General features: G+C 44.7%; 1 protein-coding gene across 2 annotated transcripts in view; it reads right to left on the reverse strand.

Moving 5' to 3' along the window:
* The window catches only part of HTR2C (5-hydroxytryptamine receptor 2C), a 205872-nt gene extending 202658 nt beyond the window's left edge, over positions 1-3214 (reverse strand). For both annotated transcript variants that reach the window (XM_063416825.1, XM_063416822.1), the window contains exon 1: positions 2079-3214. The gene's annotated coding sequence lies outside the window, so the exon portion shown is untranslated. The remainder of the gene's footprint in view (positions 1-2078) is intronic.
* Between the last annotated feature and the right edge of the window lie 18361 nt (positions 3215-21575).

The raw sequence follows: 21575 nt of genomic DNA on the forward strand, positions 1-21575 counted from the left end.
ATGACCAAAATAGTTGCTGGCCAGCAAGTGCCCAAACCAATTCTGAATTCTGAAATCTTGTTTAAGAACCATTTTGCTTTGATTCAGCCTGTTCTAATCACCACTCTGTGTGCAAACAGCAGTAAATGGGATGACTAATATATATTCTTTTCTAGTGTTTCCTGCACAGGCAATGGCATTACTTAATGCTCAACACCTTTTACAAGTGCTGTTCTAGGAAGAAGTCATTCAGATGACCTTACACCAATTCTACACTGGTGAGACTCCACTGAATGTCTGTACACTTGTGTTTTTACCACTCCAAGTGAAGCCAGGAGATTTTTGTCCTCTTTTTGGGAGAAATCAGTGTTGCTATGGAGCACTGGATATCACCTAGGACGTGGGTAAGAAGGGATCCTCTTTCTCGGGACAGATAGAGCAGCTGCTTCCCAGGCATCAGCACAGCCTCCATCCCTGGCAGGGATTGTGGCTTCTTAATTCTTGCACAACAACAAATCCACCAGACCTCCAGCACAGAGGTCCTGCAGAGCAGAGGAGATCTTCTCTACAGGATCCCAGAGGAGGACACACAAGCATTGTGTTCTTGCAAAAAGAGAGGGAAATGTTCTTGACTGCATTTGGGCCCAAATTACAGGAACAAAAAAATCACAAAGTGGGGGGATTTTACTCCAGACTTCCCTGGGAGAGATGTCAGTGCTGAGTCAAACACAGCACAACAGCTCTGGGGAATCAGAGGATGCAATTACAACTGCTCTGACAAAAATGCTCAGGTAGCAACAAGTTCCAGTCAAGAACGTGTTGCTACCTGAGCAAAGAAAACAAAAGTGACTAAAAGAGATTTACAGTGCAGACGACAGTGCTGCTCTTTTTCCTGAAGAGTGCAGTCATGAATGACACATTTGTTCTGCCAGGATGCCACAGAAACACTTGTGAAAGTGTTACTCAGCAATGGCACTGTTGGCTGTGCTGTATCAATAGCTCTGCAACGCCAGGAACAAACACAAACCACTCTCGGTGTGATGCAGGTGTGAGATCCAGCAGCACCTTCCTCCTGTGCACAGCCAGCTTTCCTTGGCAGGGTCTGCACTCAGCAGCCAGCAGGAAAACCTATGAATGTGGGTCAACCAGGCCACCAAAATCAAAGAGGTATCCAATGCCCAGCACTCTGCTTGTCCAGAAAACTGGAAACTTTCCTTTCAGCTTTATCTTCACAGAGTAAAGCTCCCACTGGAGGTCTCAAGACAGACCAAAAATGCATGTCCTGATGGTGAGAAGGTAACAGTATTAGCTGCTGTTGATTTTGTTAGGGATTTCTCAAGAAGGCAACTTTCAAAACAAGCCTAAGTAAATTTGATGGCAATGGCAGATTTTTTTTCTCCCAGGTACTGGTGCAAAAAAATCCTCAAGCAAAGATTCTGCCTGGTAAAGTAGTTAGAGCTAAATAAAAACACAGGGCTGGGAAAGCAAAACACAAACCCCAGACTCTTACACCGCTGCTTCTAAAACCAATTTCCTTCTCCACTTCCGAACACCAAGATCAACCTTTAAGGACCTCACTATTCCCTCTTCCTCAGGGAAGAAGATCACCTTTTTTCTTCCTCTTAGCCTAATTCTCTCCTCAAAAAAAACCACCAGCAGCATTTCCCCTCTCTGTGTGGGTGCCCTCTGTCCTCCCCACGCCTGCAGGAGCAGGATGAAGGGACCTGTAGAGTGCACTGTGTCCCAGTTTCTGAACCGAAGCATCACCCAGCGTACCGCAGCCAACCTCCAAAGGTCATGCAGCAGGAAGAAGTGGAAGCTCCCAGGTGCATTGGGCTGAGACAGAGGGTAGTTTGTTACAATTAAGTGCAACAACTTTATTGCCAGTCAGAAAAGGCATCGCTCGGGCATCCTTTGCCCTGCCGCACACAAAGAAATCGCACACGGCTTTTCTGCCTGGCATTACAGATTGCGAATTAAGCCCTGTTCCCGTGGAAAAAAATTAAAAATTTTATTCCTCCAGAGTGAGGAGAGGGCTGCATCCCCCCCACCCACCCCCAGCAAAGATCACGACATACTGCACAGGCAGCAGCACCTACCTCCGTGAGCCGACAGAGCCAGCAGGTCAACATAATTCCTCTAGGATGGAGACATTTACCCCAGCTCAGACAGCCGGGGCTCTGCTGCCATGCCTGGAGCTTCGGACACGCCAAGAAAGCATCTTCTGTGAGCAGCACGGCTCCTCTCACACGGCGAGCTGCAGCCGCGGCTGCCTGCGAGAGCAGCAGCAGTTGAATTGCTGCACATGTATCTCTGCAGATTATTTCCTGCTCAAACACTTGGCGTAAAAGCAGATGCTCTTAACCCTCTGGAGGCCTCTGCCTTTGTCCCCCCTCGGCAGAGGAAAGCCAGCAACTCCAAATATTCTGCGGTGAGGCCGGAGAGGAGTGACCGGAGACACGCAGGGCATCTTCCCACGAGTAGTCCCAACCTCGTGCTAGTTGCAGTCACTCTGTGCTCAGGGCGCCGGGCGATCCCCCCGCAGCCCACTGCATCCCCGGGCAGTCTGCACACATGCAGCTCCCCGCTGCATCACCCGCTGCAGATCCCCGGGCTCCGGCGCGGAGCTCCCGCGGGACCCGGAGGGTCTGACCCTGCGGCTGGAGGCCGAGGAGGAGAGGGACACGAGGGGAGCGATGTGGGCAGCCCAGCCAAGCTCAGGCACGGTGGGCTCCGGCTGCGGGCACGGGGCTGAGCGGGGCCGGGCGCTGCCCCATCACCTGCGGGCACCGGCGGGGCTGGCGGGCGGCAGCGCTGCTCCCTCTCGGCTCACAGCCTGCGAATGTGACTGGAAAGCATGGCTGAAAACATGCTACAATTAACAGGAGGGAGGGAGATACTATTGCTCTCCTGCTAGTCTTAAAGGCACATTGCTCGCGTGTGGCTGTCGAGGATGCGAACGCCCGCGGCTCCAGTGCCAGTGTCACCCCTGTGCGGGCAGACAGCGAGCCCGGGCAGCAGCCCTGGCCCGGGGTGGGGAGGGAGAGCACCCCAGGAGTCAGGAATGGAAGGGGCAGCTAGCAGGAGTGCCCACATCAGGGGCAGGGAGTGAGGCCTGGCACACCTTCACCACTGTCCTGGGAGTGCAAGTGAGCCCTGTGAGCCAGCCCCACTGCAGTGCCCTGGCACTGGCACCGCTGCCAGCATCCCAGCCACACCCGGGTCACACTGGCCACTGCCCCACCACATCCCACACGGCACCAGCCACTGACCCCAGGAGGCAAGGAGGGCCTGGTACACCCCAGGAGCACGGGGTCCCTCCCTGGTCTTGGCAGGAGTGTCAGGTTAGTGGCACTGGTCCTGCTGGGGACACTGGCCAGGACCACAGCAGCAGCAGCAGGTGCAGTTTGGCACTTTAGTGTCACCCATCCAGATGCTGAGGCACTGAAACCCAACGTGTCACACGTGCTAAAGCTGTGATGAGTTCAGCAGTTCTTAGACTGGCTGCAGCATCTGGGGCCAGTGAACCAGCTGAATGCCACGTGTTCTCTTTTTCCTTGTCCTCATCCCCTCCCCTGGGTGCCTTGGGATGCTCTGGTTTGTTCTTCATCGTGTCACAGCACAGATACAACAATAGCAATGCCAGGAAGTCCAGCCCACATCAAGCTTTTCCCTCCCTTGTCCCTCTAACAGCTGGTATCAGAAGTCTGCAAAGCAGGTGATTTACCCTATTAAAAACCTTCTCATTTTTCTCAGTGGCAGTTGTTGCCATAGATAAAATATGCTTTTCTGAGCAGGACAAACAGCGTGAAGCCCTGAACCTTGTTAAGGCGCTTTGCGTCACACAGCATCCCCTTAGCACCTCTGATCCTCCAAGCCCGTGGAGACACCAAAATTAACCTGATCAATACCTGCCTCCAACACCATGAGGGAAGCTATTAGCAGTGTGGATATTTTAGCCTGGGCACACCATGACAAAACGAATTACTATGGTGAAAAGTAAGTTAAGCATCCTGTAACTTCAGGCTTTCCTGAAAAATATCTGTACCATTAGCACAAAACCAGCAAATACTTACCACTGGTGAAAGGATGCATCACAGCAAAACAAATTCTTTCTTTCCAGTAGTGCTAGTACAGAGGGGCCAGTAAAATATGATCCCCTGATGAAACGAGTGCAATGCATGTTTCACTGCTTCCAGGCCATGCAGCTTTGTGCAAAAATACCACAGTGAATTGGTTCCAAATGGTCTTTATTAAGCATTGCATATCTTAAAGAAAGTCTTTTCAACACCAGACCTACAAAACATGTGTAAGTAATAATCAAAATGCTAGGCAGAGACACTTAAGGCTTTATACTCCTGAAGGTTCTCCCCTGAGAATCAAAGATCAAATTTGTTCTCTGGAAGATAGGTAAGGATTTCTTGAGTTTGATGCTTCCTGAGCTCATTGATTAATATGCAAATGCAGCACAGTGACTACCAGCACATCACTACAAGTGTCTGTCCTGAAAAAAGGCACTCCTCTGCAACACCCTCTATAGAAATATTCTGTGTACAGGCACTATTACCTTTTTAAACTGCAAGACCTGATGGACCAAGCAACTTTGAATTCAGGGGAAATGACTGCCTATTAAATTCATAAGATCAAATGCTCATTTGAGTTATTCCATCTTGTACAACAGAGTGGTTTGGCGTGAGAGACTCAGGTCAGCAGGGTCATATCTTTCTGTCAGATACCAGATCTGTCACTAAAAATTATGCACATGTTTGCAAGGGTAGAATTTTTTTGATTTAGTGTAATATGAGACCATTCTAAAAAATATTTGAGTGTAAGGAAGCCATCATTATTGTGAAGTGTCACACTACAGAAAGCTGAATCATTAAAGATGTGTGCTAACAACTGCAAGACCCAAAATTCACATCACAATTCTACTAAACTGCATATTCCACCAAATATATGTATTATAATTAGACTGCACTGCAAAACAACCTTTCTCAAAGACTTTAAATGAATAGCAAATAAATGTAAACTGCAAGAAACACAGCCACCATTAGAGTGGGGACTAAAAAAAAAAAAAGGAAAAAAAAAAAAAAAAGAACTTTGGAAGTCAGAAACCTGACTTTAACTATTCCCAGCTTTCAGAAACATGTTTTCAAGTGTATTGCTACATGATACCTGAGCAATAACAACTCTAAAACCTTTTGAAACTCAGAGCTCTCAGGTGGTGGATGTGCCCATGCACACAAAACAAGCAATTACCCAAGAGACAGCAGGCACATCCAAAAGCATCCAGCACTCTGACCCTGCTGGGACTTACAAATACAACAGCACTAGTTTAAATGGCTGCTTTGGAAAAAAAATAAAACCAAGCAGGAGCAAGAGAGATGGAGGCCTGGCAGGATGAAGCTGTACCCACTTGCATGGATCCTGTAAATGTTGTGGCTATCTCTGCTCAGAAATCCCAGAATACTGACCTCAGCCTTCATGTTACTAAATTCTCATGCTCTGCTTCTAACATTCAACATCTGACCTCCCTTTAAAATTATTCTTTTACTGCACATCATATATGCACGAAGACTAATCCATCTTCCAAGAAATGGTTTGTCCCCTGCTGTTAACCAGGCTGCAGAAGATCATTGTTTGTTTGTAGCAGATAAGTAAACATTTCATACATCATGCAAACCATTCATACATCTATTGTCAGCTCATCCTTCAGGTCACACGCAAAAATCCTTACAAGTGGGAGGAAAAGGCTTCCATACGTGAAAAGCAAGGGCAGCACAATCATTTCAGCCTTCTGGAGAGTGCTGGGGGTGGCTGGAGTTTCACTTGAAGCCCTGCATTGGCCAACCCATACAGGCAAGCACCTGAACTCCTGCAGATAACAGGAGCAAGCAAGAGCAGCACTGGGGGAAGCCAGGACACCCTGGGAAAGCAACAGGCAGGGAGATTGTCCCTCCTGAGCCTTGCACCCACTTTTGTTACCTGCAGTAAGAGCCACACTCAGTCCAGTGAACAGCTCCTCTACAGACCATGGACTGAAAATTTTGACCAGAAAAAAATCTGGCAAAAGGTGAAAGCTCCAACTCTAGAGCTTTTGGCTACAAATAAATTACAGAGTCTCTGGCATATGCCAAAGCCTTCCACTCCAGAGCTCCCTGAACGTGTTCTCCAGCTGCCTAACAGAGCAGCTCCCAACATTTCGTGTCACAAATCACTCCCCAGTTTTTCTTATCAGCCCCTACCAACAGCTGAGCACCTGCCATGACCCCATGGATGTGTGGAGTTTAGAACCACTGGATTGAGAGTGAGGGGGTTCCAGCCAGAAGAGAGGTGCCATAGCAAATTCCTGGGCATGGAATTTGGGAAGCAACACTACTGAGCTTTGGTACCCAGCTTGCTCAGGAACTACCTCCAAGCCAAACTAACAAAAGGAGCAACTAAAGCATTGACAGTTTTGGACACTCTCACACACATTAGCCTGGTGAGCCATCAGTCCTGAGGTTTATTTATGTTGGAAAACTTCAGAAGTTCAAAAAAGGCATTAGCATCCAAGCAAGCCACAGTACCAGGCCGCAGCAGCTCCCTGGGAACCATCACAGGACAGTCTGCAGGATCCACCCAAGGAGATGCATGGGAATTAGAATGGGAGTTCACTGCAGGGAAAAGCTAGGGACATCAGAGACCTAAACATCCTTTCAGATATCCTATTTGCAAGACAAAAACTGACTCTTTTGACTTGGCCTATTTAGAAGCAGATATTACTGATTATGAATCTTTAAGATATTGGTATTGTGGTTTTTTGCAAGGTTTTGTTTTGTTTTAAATCAGTATTTAGGTTGTGCTTGAAAATATTCTATTGCATTTAGACATTAGAATCCCACAGCCCTCCTTGTATCTGTGATTTAGGAATGGAAGTATTTGCACTGTGAGTAAGGTTTGCAGAATTCAATGAATGTGTTGGCAAAGAGTCAAAAGAGCATGTTTGGACAGCCTGGGGATTAAAAGGTCCCTCCAGCTGCCTTTTACAAGCTAGCTGGTTTCACCTTTGTCAAGGCTTCCTACTTGAACTGCTTTTGAGAAATCAGCCTTGATTTCTCTGAAATCTTCAAATGTATTTGAGAAATAAAACTTTAAAACAGAACCACAGGAACAGTTCATCAGACAATAATCTTATATCTACTGAATGTCCTTTGTAGTCAGAGACATCTGGGCCAAATCCCGTAGCCAAAATCAACTCTGATATCTACAAGTACAAATCAATCTATTCAAAATTAAGCTCTAAAAGAAGACAAATCATCAGTCAGAAATGGAGGGCCATGGCTGTGACTGGTGGTGCTTTTTTCTGATTCGGGAATGAAAAAAAAGTAGCAGCTATGAATAAAAAACCTGAAAAGTGCCAAAGAGAAAACAGGCTGTAGCCAAGTGACCACCTGGGTATTGAAAGACAAACTCTCCTGAGATTCAGATGCAGCAAGGATGATTAAACATGGATACAGAGCCCAAAGTACAGGAAGTAGATCCTCTCTTTCTTGGTGCAGGCAAAGTTAAGCTTAGAAGTATTTTAGGAAGGTGGGCACTGGCAATAGCTTTACTGTAGGACAACTAGGTTAAATTGAGCTGGGATAAAAAGGAGTGAGACTGAATTATTTAAGCTTCCTTTCTGGCCATATGTGCTGTGAACAGCTGATAAGTCGTAGGAAGAACATGCTACTTTTAGATCTCTTGACTTTCCTGAGCCAGGGTCCTTGTCTCTCTGCTGAGCAAATTAATGCCCAAAAAAGGGGATTAATGCCTATTGCTGCTGGGGAGCTGGGAAACATGGGGTGTCCCTCTGCCTCTGGGGCTGGCTGCTAAGTTATTTTGGCTAACCAAGTTCATAACCCCTTCTTTGAAATGACCCCAACATTCCATACATATTTGGGAGGTGCTTTGAAAAGTGTCAGTGAAGCTTAGTTCCCACCAGCTTCTGCCTGCAATGACAAAGACTCAAAAAAACCCAGGAAGATCTGTCCAGACAACCATGATGAGCAAGGTGTGTGTTCAACCAGGATACACAAATAGCAGGGAAATACTGTGAGAAGAGGTCTTGAAGAAATGCTGTGCTAGTTAATGTCAAATGAGGAGCTCCTGTGCCATCAGCTTCTGACCAGAGCTGCACAGGCTGAGGACCCAGAAAGCCAGGGGTGCACCCCAGCACAGGGAGACACACCAAAGGCATTGAACACCTTCTGGCACCCTCCCCACCTCATCTTCCTTCTGGGGTTTTCCTCTGTAATGAAATGCTCCCTTTCATCAAAAATTTCACAAAATTTTATAGCCAAGTTCAATTTTCTATTTGTATCTGCTTTACTTTTATGTAGTTTTGGAAGAATTCTAAAAGGATGCTACCCTGTACAGTTGCCAGAATTTGATCAATATTGGTTTTGTTCAAAAGTCCAGAGGAAGCAACACAGAACAAACCTGTCAAGCCCGTGCTGGGAGCAGCAGATTCACACTCCAACTCTCAGTTCCACTTGTAGAGGCCATATCTCTGATATACAGCTAAAGGATAATCCTCACCTTTCCTTGGCATTGCTGCTGCCCTGCTGCTCCCAGATCAGGATCCCTTCCCTGGGGCTCCACTGTGCTAAATACCAATTACAAGACATCTCCATGTGCAGGGTATCAGACATTAGCACTGCAGAGCCCATGAAAAGGGAGCCAGTACCAGCACCAGGAGCAGTGAGCAGGCTGTGGGAGCAGTGAGCCTTCCCTTCACACAGAACTGCATCAGGAACCTGCATGCTGGGGGTGTCCCTCTGTCTTTCAGCTTTGGGCAGTACCTGATGGAGTCAGAGCACAAAAGAGCCTGCTGTTTGAACCTGCAAGGTCTAAAAACCCCAGCTGAGAAAGTGAGAGAGGAGTGAGATGTCACAACTGACCGCAGCAGAGAAGGGAGAGCTGCTCATGCAGGGTTGAAAGGAGATTTCTCACACAGCAGCTGTCAAAACCTTGTTCTGCAATGGCTCAGCAGCTTCACCTCACCCTTATCCTAGCCTGACAGCTGGGGACAGCTCTGCACACTCTGCAGTCTCCCCAGGAATCCCAAGAGCTCCTGTGCCCCCAGGGAGGACAGGGAGATGGCACCATCCCCTCCTGCACCCATGGCACAGGGTGAGGCTCCTGTCCTCCCTTTCCCACTCTCTCAGCTAACACAGGGAGGTGTGGGGAGCACTGCAGAGGAGCCCTGTGCTCAGAGCCCTGCTGCAGCCCAGGCACACAGCCCTGCCCTGGCTTCAGCACCCCCCAGAGCAGCACTGTGTGTCCCAGCCCTGAGCAGGACACTCACTGGTGCCTTGTGGTTGCTCAGCCTGAACACATTAAAGCACTGAAAAGGTTTATCTGAACAAGGGCTAAAAGGAAAATTACAAAGAAGCTTTGGCAGAAGGGTGAAACTTATCATTAATTTTAGTAGTGAATGATCTAAGATATATAAACACATTGTCCTTTTATAGCAGGACTGGGTTTCTCTATTGCTGCCTTAAAAATGTCATGCTAGCTCCACCTAGCACATGGAATGCTTGTACTAGCTCTGGGGAATTATTCAGGATTAAGTATGGCCACTTCTGTTCAGTTTGATCAACTGGTTATTTTTTAGAATTCAGACTAATGCTTCCATTTAATTCCTTTCACCATCTCCCACAGGAAAAATATGGGCTTCAGCTAATCTCTCAAGGGTGCATTTACTAAGAATGCAAAAGATTTTACAAATAAATGAGGGGGAAGGCAACACTTTGCTAGGCATCACATCTATTTTAGAAATCCATTAGAGTCCTCCAGATTTATCATGCTACCAGAACTCAGATGGGTATTTAATACAAGGAAAATTTTATAGGTTGATGCAGAAATCTAAATGACTGATCCGAAAGTGCCTGGACAATGAAAGTGTTCAGGCCACCCCTTGCAAATACTGTCTAACACCTCATACCTTCCAAGCCCTGCTGGTCCCAACTGGAGCAGTGTTACCTCATTAAAAGTTTCTGTTCAGTCACTAAGCAGTACAATCACTAAAACAGGATTTCTGGAATATTAATTCCAAAGGAGGACAATCAAACATAATGCTATTACTTCACCCCACCTAATTTATTGTGATTGGCTCTTCACTAAATTTAACAAAAGAAATCAGCAACCAACAAATAATGTTTTTGGCAATAGACAAAATAGAAAGGTTTTGGAGAAGGGGCAGTCATTGAAGTGAGACATGCACTTCCCTACAGAAATCCAGGAGGGATTACTGTGCCATCTATTGGGACAACTTCCCTTCTGAACAATGGGAGCAACCAAAAAACAAATCATTCAGGGGATATTTCAGGGTTTGGGTCACAGATTTAATGAGAAACTTTACTGCCATTAAATGGCTGGTCCTATGGGCCAGGCTGTGCTGTTTGGGGTATATTCTTTTTTGGTTTCTCCTGAAGTCAGAAAAGGCTGGGAAGGTTTGAGGGGGTCACATGAAGTTTAAGGTTTGCACAGACCTTCATTAGACCTAGGACTCTGTCATTCCAGTGATTTGTAGTCCAGGCTTTCTCATCAGAAGGACCATTACACTTCTTCTGCACTGGGTGACAAACACACTCACAGCTGTGGCACTTTGGGTGGAACTGGGATGAACCTTTACAAGGGACAGAGCAGGGGCACCCACAGAACCCCCTGAGCCTCTCCAAACCCTCACTGCCAACCTGGCCAGCTCTGAGTCCAAACACTTCTGGTTTGGGGCCATTCCAGGTTCCAGGAACACACAATTTGTTGAGAAACCCACAGACAAAGGGAGAGCGATGGACACAAGTCACTTGAAAAAGAGGACCTAAAGCAGATTGCCTTTTACAATTACACAGCCACAGGGAGACAGCACAGCAGCAAAGACATGGCAGAAACACAACAAAAGCCATCACACAGCCTCAGTACAGTGCATTACCCACAGGAAGCAGGCTCCTCTGTATAGACACCAGCAATCAGACCTGTAATACTTTAATCTTTCAAAGAAAACTTACAAAATAGGGGAAAAAAAAACCAAACAAAACAAACCACGTTTTGAAGATTAGGCCTTCTGCAAAGATAAGAAAAAGAGCTGATACAGACCTTAGTCACAGCTCTGAACGACAGCAAAAAGAGTCAGGGAAACACAGATCAGAGCAATTCCACCCACGGGGATTCAAAAGGTGAATCCATTCAAAAGGTGAGTCCATGCCTGACAGCACTGCCTCCCCTCCCTGGGAATGCTGCTCCTGTTTGACAAATGCACACACGTGGAGCTGAGTTATTAAAATATGAATATCGATGTAATATCGATATCCAACTGTGATGGACAAAAGATTCTAACAGTTAAAAAGTGTATGTTTATTGGGCAACGTGTGGGATAGCTCCCTAATAGCACTGCAAAGATCACAGGTAATTACAAAGCCTTTTATTTACAAAAATATTGAATACACAAAATACAAATGCATATTCATACCCCTGTCACTTCCTCTTCTGCTTTCTGTGCTAATTGACAAAAAAGCTATTAAGCATGCGTATTTTGTTCCCTGAAATGGGTCAGGGGTCCTTTTATGAGGCGTGGTCACCAAAAGGAGGAAGCAAAATGAGTCTTCCTCATTCTGAACTCTCAACCTTTTCAATGCAGATGTGATTGATGGATGGTAGAACTCCCTGTTTCCTGATTTCCAGGACGATTTCAATGGGTTTCTGGAAGCAGGAGGTTTGCAATTGTCTTGTGTTGTATTGATTAGTTTCTCTGTTTTTCATAAAGTTGACAAGCAATGAGTTACTAGATCTGGAGTACCTTATCTTAAATCCTCTTTCTTTTAACCATGCTCTAAATTTTAACTGATTTTAGCAAAGCTTATCTATTCATTTCAGCTAAATCAGCAACATCTGTTGTTAACTATAACCTTAGCTTTTTTTAAATCTTCAAAATTAGTGTCTCAGAGCCTGAGCCCACCTGCCTGGGTGGCTTTGGGCCCACACCAGGGCATGGGGCAGTGCCACCGGGGCACGAGATGGGCAGGGTGTGCCAGGGAAGGAGTGCCAGCCCTGGCAGGAGGCTGCTGGGCTGATGCCACATCCACAGCAGATGCTGCAAACACTGCTGGTGGGCACAGCACCCTCCTTGGAGAAGCAGTCAGTGAGGCAGGGAAGAATGGCCCTTGCAGGGACAGGAGCAGAGAACTGTCACATTTCCAGGTGCCAGGAGGCACAAACGAAGGAAAAGGTGAGCTGCAAGGGTGCAGAGCCAGGCAGGACACAAAGGAATCTGCACCCAACAACAGCAGCAGTCTTCAAGGAAAAGAAGCACCAGTCTGAAGCTGTAGAACCCAGAGCAATGGACTTCATTGCTTCCTGCAGAGCAGCAGCAGAGCAGAAAACATGAACCCAGTAAGATTTCAAAGGCAACTGGGTTTAGCACAGAGACCAGACTAGTAAGATTCATTCAAGGAATTTTAGCTCTTCCTTTTCCACATCACATTCTTGACTATACCCTCTGCTCAGTCTGCTTTAGAAACCCATCCTTTACTAAATTACATTAAAGGGATCTTATTTTTCCCAGACTGGCTCATTCAAGTGGGATACTGAATAAAGTAGTGAGGTAGAAAGGGAACTGTGGCTTCCAGACAATAAAGCTTTCCTCTCCAGAGGCAGTGCCAAAAAGAAGCTGCAGACCTGGGCTGTGGCTGCACCAAACCAGAGATGTGGCTGGTCAGTCTGCTTTGGGTGTTAGGGCAGGCAGGACTCAGTTTGCACAGGACAAAATAAAGTTGAAACAAATCTGTGTTAGGTGCCCTCACTGTGCACCTCATTTCCTTGCTTCTTGCTGCATTCATGTCAATATATTCTTTCTCCACTGCCAGTTTCTTTTTAAATACCTACTTGGAGCTGCTGTGATAAGGGGTGTTTTCATTACAGATTCTCAATTATCCTTAAATTACTAAAATGTCCAGGTTTCAAATAAGCACTTTTTTTCTTTTCCTTCAAGGTTCTATCAAACAGTGCCCCAGTTAATTATTAGTCTTCTGACTAAGTTTCAAAACTCAGCTTGTTTGATGCCACAAAAGCATAAATCTCAAGGAAAAAAAAAATTCTCTGGAAATGCAGTCCTCTGCTTCTTTTATTTTAAATTGGTTTCGTGCTGTCAATGAAATCATCCTGTGGAAAAAAAAAATTAAATTTCAGTCTTTGGGGAGAGACTGAACAGAAAAAAAAAATTTAATATGCAAAGTTCAAAAAGCAACAACAGAAAAGAGGTTTTTGGAAGGAGCACCTCTGGCTGGCCCTGACAATAGCTTTTGTCAGTCCCCCAGGCTCCAGCAGCACAGTCGGCCAGCTGGCTGCATAATTTAACATATAATATCTTATGCATCTTGATCTTACCAGCACACTTTACAGAGGCTAATGGAAATGGTAGAATAGACTTTGGAAACCTTTTACAGCACTTGCTTTAAACTGCCAGGGTTTACACAGCATCCAGTCAATTACCTAATCCCATCTGCAGACATCTCCTGTCAAATGAAGCACAAAGTAAAAGGCATTTAATAAAAGCAGGGATGGAACTGAGATCAGCTGACCATGAACAGCCCATGACTGTTCAGCCATTCATACACTGATTTATTTAATACCCTCAAAGTTCATATTTCAGAACTCCTGTTTCTCCTGGGCTTGCTCCTTCTTCTAAGGCTTGCTATTGTAAAGATGGCAGCACATTTTACTAACAAATAACTCTGAAACACAATCTATTTCAAAAGTGTACTACAGAAAAAGTTCTTGTATTTTGCCATAACTAACAAAGAACAGAAAAGTGCCATTTTCTTGTTGTTTGCTTTCATCTGTTAAAGCCAGGCAGAAAGAAGTGAAGACACTGAAAATAAAGCATTCCTACTGCATACAAGCAGTGCTGGAATTACATCTTTTCATGGCTGCTTTTTTGACTCAAGCAGCAGTCTGGCAGGGCAGACATCATGCCCAAAAAGTTGTTTTTCCCAGGGTGAGAACAAACCCTTACATTCTGACCTTGCAGCTTTCCCACACACACGGAAGTTGACTGCATGATTTGTAGAACACCTCCAAGTTAGATTTCTTTTTCCCACCCAAAGTTAATCCCTGCAAGAAAAATATGTCAGTGTGAATCAGCTGAATCTAGGAAAACAGAGAAAACAGGTCTGTTGCTAAGCACAACAACTTCAAAACTGCACTCATTGTAACAGGATAATTATCACCACAGCTGTGCAGAAGATAATTATTTCTGCTAAGATGTGGCAACCTTTTGCAAAGATAAGACAGACACTTCCACTTTCAATCACCCAATGTAACATCTGCATTTCTATCGAGATATTAGACTGGGGACAGGTAAAAATAACTTGATTAACTTTGTGCACTCCTTTTATAGGACTTATGTCCTTTCCTGCATCTTGGCTTCCACATATGCCATAAATCAGCAAAAGGAGAGAGCAATAAAAATAGAGGGACACAGAAAAGATGAAGAACTAATATTCAAATCCTCCCACAGAAGGCAGACAAACCTCCAAGGAAATGTGGGCAGATTTTTTTTTTTGTTGGGAGGAGGAGGAGGATGAGAACATAAAAATATCAGCCAACCAAAATAATGGAAAAGACCAAAACCATACATACATATGGATGGCCCTGGGAAAGTGGCAGGGACCTCTCTGCAGGAGCAGTGTCTGGGGAACAGGATGTCTCAGGGCTTTAAATTCAGACCATCCAGCCATGAGGTACCACAGCCTGTCAACATCCAAAGCCAGCACAATGATTATAAAAGGGGAACAGGAACTAGGACACACTGATAGAAGCACTAAAATCGCCTTGAAAACACAGGAGCTGGGAGATTAGCAAGCTAAACAATACTTTTTCCTCCACACTGTCATGGTTGATTGTTTAAAGCCTGTCAAAAGCTCCTCTGGGAAACCCTTCACAGATATACTGAGAGCAGTGGGAGAGTAGGGAATCAGTCAATATTTAATAACTTTATTACTCAGACAGTACCATACACAATTAATTGAAAATTACAACAGCATTTGGGGGGAAAGTGCTTTTTTTTTTTGCAATAGCAGCCAAGTAGTTTGCAGTATTTTGAAAGGATTCTTTTCATATTTGAAAGAGGCACACACCTTTGCTAAAGCTGGAGCAGAATCTTGAGGGCACCTCAGCTACCAGAGATTTTCCAGCAATAACTTCTGCCACCAATGCTGAAAGTTTCCTTTTTGCCATCTTTCTTTCCAAATCATGAGCAAGTATGAGGCTGCACTGAAATCATTAGCACCACCCACCAGGCAGATCTGCTTGTCACTGCACATTGCCTCTCTCCAAGACAGGCAGCTGGAGGCTGTCTCTGGACACCAGGGAAGAGGCTGGCACAGCACTTACACCTTCAGATTCATAGGCTGCCTCAAGTTCCTTTCTCGAGGAAAAAAAAAAAAACAAACCAACTTCTAAAGGAAGCCCATGAACACATTCAGCTCCTACATCACCCTAGTGGAACCATTTTGGAATGCTGAACACATATCAAGAGTTCACAATTCTAAAAGAAAGAGGGAACAGGGAAAAAAAAATTTAAAAATACCCATGGAAGCAGCCAAAAAGCATTTGGAAGGTAGACACTGTGCTGCACAGCAAGACACCCAAAGAAAAACTCACAGAAAAATGAAAACCAAGCAGTGACATGTAGAAGTGCGTGAACAAGTGTGGTGGAAAATATGCATGTGCCTAACTATTGACACAGACAGCTTCTGTAACTCAGTAGAGAAGGAAAAGGGAAAAAAAAACCAGTACCATGTAGTAAAAATTACTGAATCTGGTGTTAAAGTCTACCAATCAATATGTTCACTCAAGTACCACGTCTCCTGAAAGTCTGGGAGCACGTCTTTCCTTGCTCTGCTGTATCTGTCTTCTCCAGCCAACAGGCTGAAGAAAATAATTTTATACCTTCTCTCCTCAGGCACCAAGCTCTGAATTACAATATAAATTTATGTCTCCCTAAGAGTGGATAACTCACCTGCCTCTGCTTGTTCCCATCATTTTCCAAGGAGGAAAGCAGAGCAGTGGCACTCTCACAAGTTCATTTGATTGGCAAGTGCCTGAGGTTTTCTACTGATCTTTAAATGCACTCTGAATCTAATAAAACCCTCAATATCAGTACTGGACTATTTCATACGCTGCAGTTTTATTTAATTTCTTGTTTATCTGACTGCTGCCAAACAAGAGGATATTCCGTGAAAGCTAATACAGCCCTAAATGAGATATGAACCACTCTCAAAATAACCTGTGTGTATTTCCTTGCACACATGTGAGCCCACAAATCCTACTGCTAGTTCTCAATGAAGATGTTTGGTTTGTTTTAAATAATCTGACTGGAGACATTCTGCTTCAGGAATACCTCTATAAATACACCCAGGAGGAAATTTGACATATACAGCATAATTGCTTTGCTATCTAGACTTAATCCTGCATAGAAACCATCTGCCACACTAAGAAAAAAAGAAAAAAAAAAGGAAAAACCCATAAACATAAAAGCCAAATCAGATTCTTTTTGTACAGTGCTCACTATTTCTGAAATCTGTATTTTATACTGTGCATGTGTAGACCACAAGATCACCATCCAGGAGATCATCACAAAGTGGTGTTACAATACTGCTTAAAAAACCCCAGACAAGCATGTCAGGGTGTACAGAGAAACCAGGTGTGCAGAGCAATCCTTTCATCCTGCTCTGCTCAGGAAAGAACCAGAACCAATGGCAAAGAATTCAGAGGAAACAGCCAGAAACATCAAATATTTATCTTACTAGGAAGAATGAAAATCATGGGCTGCTGCATTGGGAGAGAAGACAACTGGGAAGAGGAAGTGCTAAAATGGCCTTGCTTGATGCAGAGAGCAGACAATATTCTGGCTGGAAGGCACTGCTCAGAGGGGCTCCCTTCCCCAGGAGTCCTTTGCCTTTCCAGAGGTGTTTAACTTGACCTTCACCAGTGAAGGCTCTAAATTTCCCTGGGCAATAAATTCTGATGCTTTACTACTTCTCCTTAGCTTCACCCAGCATTTAAACCCTATCTTCCTTGTCACAGGGAGTATTTAAGCACCATTAGGCACCCTGTGAAAATGCCCCCCGGAGGTTCTTAGGCTAGCAAAGCTTCTGTTTGAAAGAATATAATCACATGTGAGCCTGCTCAGGTGCTGACCTGCTGAGAGCTTTTTGGACCTACCTGGGGGGATATGAAAGGCAGGAATGCTGCTCCATTCCCACATTCTCTCACACCTGCTGGTGTGTCTGAGTGGCAGCGAGCTGTGCCCAGCTGTGACAGCAAACACTCCGAGCACCAACAGAGCTGCAGGGAGCTGGGGGGTGAGAAAGACTCCAGGATTTCATGCCCTAAAGGCCCCCCAGCTTCCTCGGAAAGGGATATCAGTTCCCAAGAGAGTGGAGAGTGGGGAGTGAGGAGCTGGGTGCTGTTCCCAAGGAGAACTCAATCATCTCTGCATGTGCTGAGCCCTTGTGCTTCCACATCATTTCAGGACTGGCTCCCCACTCCTCACCCTGCTCTTGTTCCTCCAGGCCTCAGCCAGAATTTAGCTTCCCTGCCTAGAAACCCCTCATTCCTGCAGATTGATGGGTTTTGTCTTGATCCCTAGTCTCTCCAGACTTACACCCTATCTTCCAAAAGAAGGCTCATGCTTCACTCTTAATGCAAGGCTCCATATATTAACAACTTACAAAAGCCATCCAAAAGCCTTTAGCCTGCTGGAAGCAATAACCTATTGATTTAACATTTTGCTCACTACTACCAGCTAATAAAAGGATGAAAGCAAGGCACTATATCACAAATTGTCACCAGCAGCTCAGAACAAATTGGGTCCTTTTTTGGATCAACAGAAGCATGAAGACTAGCACAAGCTCAAATCATGTTTCAGCCCCATCACCTGCATGTGACCAAGTGTACTCCGAACAGGACTAATGGCAGATGGCATAATTAAAAGGCTTTTGAGTCATACATCCATGAGTGTCTGAGTACTAGCTGTGTCAATTAGCACACTTACAAACAGAAGGTTTTGAAAGACAATCTAAATTACATCACATGATCTCCAAATTCAGGTCTGAAGTTCCAAAACAGCCTTCTTGTCATCCCCAGATACCAAACAGCCATGCCCAAAGCTGGATGGGTGTTCCCTCTTTGATCCCTCTCTGCTCCTGCCTTCTCCTAATGGATGCCTTACCTTGAGTTGTCCCATCTGATTACACACAGGATGTGTGTCTTGGGTTACGTAACCAAAAATAAAGTATATTCTGTTTCATCTGTAGCAAGCAGTTGGGGGATGGTTTCTTTTCTCTTTCTCTCTTGTAACTCCAGGGGAGGAGGGCGGATGCCTTCTGATCACAGCCCAGCTGTTAAACCAGGTGGGGCAGGGTTTGTGATCTCTGTCACCACTGCCCACCCTCGGGGATATCTTCTGTTCATGGGCCATTGAGGCTCACAGTGACTGACACATTCCATCATCCATTGGGAGATGGAACACCCAGGGGGAGGAGCCAACCATTCCTACCCAGATAAAAATGGGGACACAGGGACCCCAGACATTCCTCTTTGCCACTGGATTCCCAGAGGAAGAGTGGACCCATCTCACCACCACTGAACCTGTCTGCAGGATCATCTCTGCTCCAACAGAACCACATCTGTCACTGCAGGATTTATTTGGACTGCTCCCAACACCCTGACAACAGGGTGCCAGGTCATATCTCTGATTCCATCAGGGTTTTCTAGGACTTTTGTTTGTTTTCTTGCTTGATGGGTTTTTTTTGTATTACTGCATTTGCATTTTTAATATTCCTAGTAAAGAACTGTTACGCCTATTCCCAAATTTTTGCCTGAAAGCTCCTAATTGCAAAATTATAATAATTTGGAGGGAGGGGGTTTTACATTCTCCATTCCAAAGGAAACTCCATTTTTTCCTGACAGATACCTGTCTTCCCAAACCAAGACAATGTGACATAGGATAACGTGAATAATGTACCCCCCTTTGATGTGAACAAATTCATTAGTGAAGCTTTGGGGAAGAACAGGAAAACACAAATGTACTGAGCAATAGTTTACTTGAATCATTGTAGCATAATAATTATTATCGTTATTACTGTTACTCCTGTTATTATGATGTTTATGTTTACTTCCCCTCTCACTGAAGTGTAGCAAAAAAGGCCTAAGTTAAAAAGAAAATTATTTCCTCACAAAAAGCATTTGGGAAAGCTTCCATAGATCTTTATTTCCAAATTCTACAAAAATTAAATGGGTCAATTCAGCATTGGTTGGCATTGAACTATCAGTTACCACGTGCTTTTCATATTTCTTTTCAGAAACAAAGGACATGAGGAATAAGATATCTTCTTTGCTGCTTGATTTTTGACTAAGCAGACTTTTTCCCCCTATTGTTGTACAAATTGGATGTACACAGATACCAGAATATAAATCAAAGAGCCAAAAGAAGTTAATTAAATCCCTTGTTAATTAAAATCTGAGCTAGTGAGCTTCCTGCTTACTCATGAGGAGGAGTAAGAACAGCACTTGGAGATGAACAGCTTCCTGAAGATTGTTCATCCTGGCCAGCAATCTCCCAGGGCCAGAAGATGGAAAAGTGGGGTGCTCTCAGCTCTCTCTTTCAGCACATGCACATTCCCTCACTCTTCCAGGAGTAAAAGTTATACAAATTCTCTTGTAGATCTCTGGGTTGTGCTTCACACTCATTTCCATTTTCTGCATTCCCACCAGGGTTCGTGGCACCACACTCAGCTCAGCCAAGGAAGGAATCCAGCCCTCTGCTTTTATTTTTACCCGTTGTGCTTTCATCATAGCTGGGTGAGTGAGGAACCATCTGCTTCCTTGGGATGAAAAGGCAAGAGAGGGAGCTGCAGTTTCCAGAGGAGTGGATCTTTCAAGATGCAGCATCTGTCCTTTCTGTTCCTTCTGATTTATCGGGATTTTGGTCTGGGCCAAATTCACAGCTCCATTAGGAATGAGCATAGCCTAATGTGACTTTCCCCAGAATGAATCTGGCTCAGTGACTTCAGCTCATTCATTCTCAGGGATGATATTTCAGAGCACTTGAGCCATGATGCATGGTAGGCACATTTACACTGATGCAGTAGGCAACTCTCTAATTTCATTTATGCTCAGACCATCCTGTTTCCTGGTACTAAAGAAGAGGTTTTATCTGAAGCTATTTAGTTTGAAGGATTAGATAACAAAGATATGTAACTTTCCTAATCAGAAATACATTAAGATTTTTTACATGAGCTTTTGTAGTGCAGCACAGAATCGCTGGACATCCAATCTGATAATCCTTCACATTTGAAGGCAACAGGAGCTACAGCAGCTAATTTAGAGACAAATATTGACAGGAAGAATGATGTGAGGAAGCAGTCAGAACTAAAGATCTAATCTTTCTGACACATATGAATTTCAAGGATTTTTCATCTTAAAAATTGATAGCGGGATTCCAGACACAAGTATAAGACTGAAAGATTTTCCATATCACAAATTTAGTCACTATAAATGCAGTTCAGATAACAGCCCTGATCTTCCAACTTTCTAGATATTTGCTAAATTTGAAATCATCTTTCTAAAGCTTCTTGGAGATCTTCCTCAACTTTCTTACTGATAATGATCTGACAAAGCCTAATGAACAAATGAACCAACTTGCTATTTTCCTTTCAGTTATTTCTGTGGTAATCAATTTCTAGATTTATTCTGGAATTCATAATTGTGTTTCACATAAATTTTTGCCTTTGCAGAGGAATGTGTATTATCTTCAACACTGATCTGCCCACATTTTCAATCCTACATTCTTCCTGACATGGCAGGTGAACAGTAAATTTGTTTGGGGGCCACAGAGCTGGGATGATGGAGGAGACAGTCAAGGCTCACTGCTGGGCAGGTGGCACTGACACCCCCTGGCCCTGCTTCCCTTGTAGCCAGGAGCTCTGCAAGATTCTGGACAGGAAAGTGCCAGTCCTGCCCTAGCTAATATAAAAAAGATATTTCTACCTAATGACTACTTATTCTGTTCTAAAATACCCACACTTAGAACAAAAAAGGCACCACAAATAAATCTTGAGACTCAGTGCAGTGGAACAAGAACTAGAGATGAGCAGAAGGGAGATTTGTTGTGACAGAGGCAGAATTTGTGCAGCTTGGGAGCAGATTTCAGACCCTGGCAGTGTCATTGAGACACAGGATTTAACCCAAGTGTATTAGTAACAATCTTAATCCAGGTGTCAGTGTTGACACCACCTGATCTGTGCCACTAACAGCTTCCAAAGCTAAGGCAGAGCACCCACCAGCCCCAGCAACGTGATCCACATGCCTGGAACAAACCGTGGGCAAAATTCAAACATCAACCCTTTTCCAGTGCTGGAGAACAATTCCTGTAACATTGGAGAGCTCTGCATAGGGCTTGCAGGAAACAAAGACCTCTGGAAGACCTGCAGCCACCCCAAGGAGCAGCTGGAAGCCAGGACCTGTGCCAGGAATGAAAGCCACAGCAGTCCTGAGCTGAACATCTGGGT

Source organism: Prinia subflava, chromosome 20 (assembly GCF_021018805.1).
Source record: "Prinia subflava isolate CZ2003 ecotype Zambia chromosome 20, Cam_Psub_1.2, whole genome shotgun sequence".
Classification (NCBI taxonomy): Eukaryota; Metazoa; Chordata; class Aves; order Passeriformes; family Cisticolidae; genus Prinia; species Prinia subflava.